Source organism: Oryza brachyantha, unplaced genomic scaffold, assembly GCF_000231095.2.
Source record: "Oryza brachyantha unplaced genomic scaffold, ObraRS2 ChrUN-Ctg46, whole genome shotgun sequence".
Classification (NCBI taxonomy): Eukaryota; Viridiplantae; Streptophyta; class Magnoliopsida; order Poales; family Poaceae; genus Oryza; species Oryza brachyantha.
Window position 1 is genome coordinate 389,816 of NW_024427246.1, and position 4,674 is coordinate 394,489.

At 54.1% G+C, this 4,674-nt stretch overlaps 1 non-coding gene across 1 annotated transcript; it reads left to right on the top strand.

The window, feature by feature from the left end:
- The first annotated feature begins 4,196 nt into the window (after window positions 1-4,196).
- Window positions 4,197-4,315, top strand: LOC121056279. The gene has a single exon (XR_005813144.1). It is a non-coding gene; the product is annotated as a 5S ribosomal RNA (ribosomal RNA).
- The last annotated feature ends 359 nt before the right edge of the window (window positions 4,316-4,674 follow it).

A 4,674-nucleotide genomic window follows, 5' to 3' on the forward strand; every position in this document is an offset into this window, starting at 1 on the left:
ACCAACTCTGCCACGAATCCAGCCATTCCGTTTCCACGATGGTACAAGGGGTGGTCGGCCATCTAAAGAACACAAGGATTTAGAATCAATAGATGCAAAATTTTATTTCAAGATAAATAAATCATAAAAGAAACAAAGTAAATAAAGTTTTACCCGTAAATCGATTTACTCACGCTTTTCAACCAAAGGGGTTTTGTCTTTTTAAATGACTCACGCTTTTCAAAAACACTACCCCATTTTCAAAACACTCTAACTTTCGCAAACTATGCACAAACATGAAAAGCAGAGGGCTCTTAGGGTTTCCGTTGGGCTGATCCTACGGTCAAAGGTGGCTCTGATACCAACTTGTCACGCCCAGAAATTCCTCACACGAATTTCTGAACTTAATTGTGTATTAAATCCCTGTCCAGGACCAGCCAGGGTACACAAAAAGACAATGTTGATTACATAACCATCGTTCTTAGAAACAACTGAAAATTACACTTATTCTAGCGGAAATGCAGCGGAAAGGAAACAAAGGTAGACTAGCTCCAGCGGGTACGGCTCCAGTCCACAGGCAACGCTTCGACGGCGGAACAGCTCACTCCTGAGAGGCACCTCCATCGGACTCGACTTCTAGCTCTGGGGTGGGAAAGTTAAGCAAGGCTGAGTACAAACCACCGTACTCAACAAGTAACACGGACAAGGGGGAAAAAATGATGCATAGGGATTAACAAGGACAGGCTAGGGTTAGTTACAAAAAAACAGCAGTTAAACAAGTAACAGAGATTAAAAAGAATAAAGGTAATTTAATATAGTAAAGCATAAGTAAATAAACAGTTGTATAATACCACAACACTGTCCAACGTTACACCACGTTGCAACAGGACCAACCACTACTCAACGTTACACCACGTTGCAGTAGTCCCAAGTGATAACCAATTACTCAAGTTATTAAAGGTTCACTAATCACATTGAAGCTGGGAGCTCGCCCGTAACCGTGGGCACGGCTATTCGAATAGTTTATACTCTGATCAGAGGTGTACTACTGTACCCACAAGACACGACTGCACTACACTTGAACGTGCGCCGACATACCACCATGGTATACCGGAAAGGGGACCGTGATAGGACCCGTTACACAACTCTCAAAACCATGCATCCACAGCCCACCATTATCAATATTTTAGTTGACATTAACCCGAACCGGGTAGTGAATCAATATCTCAGCTAAACAGAACTAAGCATGATTAAATGTGATCCCATGAGCTATTTGTTCTAAGCACGGCTAAGCATTAACCTAGGCCTAACTCTAATCAAGTTACCCCTGGTCCAGCAGTGAATAAAGTTGGATAAACAACGGCATAATAATAAGGTTTACCCGAAAATAACATACAGTAAATACTTTGATTAAAACAATTTATACTTGAAGAAATAAAGCGGGGAATTTGCAATAATGGGTTCAATATGTTCAAGGATGAGTGTCACTTGCCTTGCTCTGGCCCTTGGGGAACTTCGGCGACGATCTCGAAGTAAACCGGCTCTTCGGCGGGGTCCGAATCTAAGCGACACAACACAAAAATAAATAAAACAGGCACAAACTCTACTGAAACAGCAAAAGAAACTATTTTTAATGGATTCTTGACAATTTTATGAATTTAATGAAATTTGAATGGACCTAAACGGAGACTAGATGAATTACTTATGAATTTTAGAAGTTTTCTGGGTTTTTTAGCTAAACAGCAAAGTCCTAAATCAATTATTGCGCAATTAATGGGGCTGCTGACGTTAGCGAGGAGAGAGGAAGCTGACGGCTGACAGGTGGGGACCACCTGTCGGTGAGAGAGGGGGAGGGAGAGACTGACACGCGGGCCCGGGGAGGAGAGAGAGGAGGAGGGGCGCGGGGAACGGCTGACGGGTGGGGCCCACTCATTAGCGAGAGGGGAGCAGAGAGGAGGGGAGCAGAGCGCGGCTCGGGCGGACAGCGGCGACCGGTGGGAGCTGCGGGTGATGCGGCGGGGGCGGCGCACGGCGACGGCGACGGCGACGCGACGGCGACGACCGGCGTCCGGCGACGGCGCGACGGCGATGACGGCGGAGGCGGCGACGCACGGGCGCACCCGGCTGAACAGCGGCGACAGTGACTGGCGAGCGGCGAGCGCAGGCACGCGTGGGCACAAGCGACGGCGGCTAGACGACGGCGACGCGAAGGCGACGACGACCGTAGCGGCCGGCGGGAGGGGCGAGCTTCGCACTCGTCCGGCGACGGCGCGCGACTCGGCGGCGGTCGGCCAGAAAGGGGGAGAGAGAGGGGAGGAGGGTGCGGGTGCTCACCGGCGGCGTCGAGAGCACGGGCGGGTCGGCGAGGTCGAGGCGGTGGTGGCGACGCGGGTGGGAGCGGGAGATCGGCAACGGCGGCAGAGTTCGACGGGTGACAGCGGAGTGGTTGGAGGAGCTGCGGCGGGCACGAGGCGTCCACCGGCGACGACGAGAGCCCGGGAAAGGTTGGCAACACCGAGGCGGAGACGATGACGCGGCTAGGTGGCGACGACCGGCGACTGGTGGCGAGATTGCGCGGCGGCGACTCGAGCGGACGGCGGAAAGTGAGCAATGGCGCGCGTCAGCTCGGGATTTATAGGGTGGCGGCGCCGACTAGGGCGGGCGGAGGTTGGAGACCGAGTCGGGGACGACGCGGTCTCGGTGGCGGCGGTTGCGGCGGCGGCGCGGAGTCAGACTCGACGCGGAGACGGCGTGGCGCAGGCTGGCGCGGGGCGGCGAAACGGTCACTGACAGGTGGGCCCCACCTGTCAGTGGCGCGAGGGAGGAGGTAGGCGGCGCAGACTCGCGGCGCGAGCGCGGACGCAGGAGCTAGGCCGAGCGGTGGCCCAGGCGGGGCGCGCGCGGGCGGAGGGGGAGTGGGCCGGCTCGGCTGGGCCGGCCCGGGAAGAAAAAGAAAAAGAAAAAGAAAAGGAAAAAGAGAGAGGGAGGAAAATTGGACTTCGGCCCAATTTGAGAAGGAAGGGAAAAAGAAAGGAAAAAGGAGGGAAAAAGGAAAACCCCACTTTTGCCGAGTTTTAAAATAATTTCTTTGGCCAAATTTTATACTTCTGTAGTTTAAATTTAAATCCAGTTAGTCGATTTGCGAGCCTCGATTTAATTGAATTAATTCCTTTTAGAGGGATTCTTCCTGAGTTAATTAAGCCAATTGTTATTTACGGATTTCTTTTGACGGTTTAGGCTTGGGACGAAACTCCGGGCGTGACATCGTCCGCGGTACGAGTCAGCTGCTTATTCGCTCCTACGACGGCACGGTTCGCCCCGGGCGGACGGGTAAGGGCCACGCGTAGGGAGCATAAGGGGGCAGGCTGTGCGAGACATGCTGGATGCGATCATACCAGCACTAAAGCACGTCCTCGTGTTGTATCCCTCTTTTTAGCCGTTTTGGGTTCTTTGTCGAGACATTCGTCCATTTTTGCCGTTTTGGGACCTCGGTCGAGCCATTCGTTCATTTTTACCGTTTTCGGTACTTGCCGGAGCCATTCGTTCGGCCTATGCGTTTATCGCTCCTGACGCGCATGCCTGGCGACGCCGTCGTTCGTTCCATCTTCTGTACGGGACAAATGTCCCGCCGTTCGCTCGGGGTACACGTATCTCGCTTTTCGCTCTCACGAGACCCTGCCGTTCGTTCGCGGTACGAGTCAGCCGCTTATTGACTCCTACGTCGGCACGGTTCGCCCCGGGCGGACGGGTAAGGGCCACGCGCCGGGAGCTTAAGGGGGCAGGCGGTGCGAGACATGCTAGATGCGATCATACCAGCACTAAAGCACGTCCTCGTGTTGCATCCCTCTTTTTAGCTGTTTTGGGTTCTTTGTCAAGACCTTCGTTCATTTTTGCCGTTTTGGGACCTCGGTCGAGCCATTCGTTCATTTTTACCGTTTTCGGTACTTGCCGCAGCCATTCGTTCGGCCTACGCGTTTATCGCTCGTGACGCGCATGCCTGGCGACGCCGTCGTTCGTTCCACCTTCTGTCCAGGATAGACGTCCCGCCGTTCACTCGTGGTACACGTATGTCGCTTTTCGCTCTCACGAGAGCCTGCCGTTCGTCCGCGGTACGACTCAGCCGCTTATTCGCTCCTACGACGGCACGGTTCGCCCCGGGCGGACGGGTAAGGGCCACGCGCGGGGAGCATAAGGGGGCAGGCGAAGCGAGACATGTCGGATGCGATCATACCAGCACTAAATCACCGGATCCCATCAGAACTTCGAAGTTAAGCGTGCTTGGGCGAGACTAGTACTAGGATGGGTGACCCCTTTGGAAGTCCTCGTGTTGCATCCCTCTTTTTAGCAGGGTTCTTTGTCGAGACATTCGTTTATTTTTGCCGTTTTGGGACCTCGGTCGAGCCATTCGTTCATTTTTACCATTTTCAGTACTTGCCGGAGCCATTCGTTCGGCCTACGTGTTTATCGCTCGTGACGAGCGTGCCTGGTGACGCCGTCGTTTGTTCCACCTTCTGTCCGGGATAGACGTCCCGCCGTTCGCTCGGGGGTACACGTATCTCGCTTTTCGCTCTCACGAGACCCTGCCGTTCGTCCGCGGTACGAGTCAGCCGCTTATTCGCTCCTACGACGGCACAGTTCGCCCCGGGCGGACGGGTAAGGGCCACGCGCGGGGAGCGTAAGGGGACAGGTGATGCG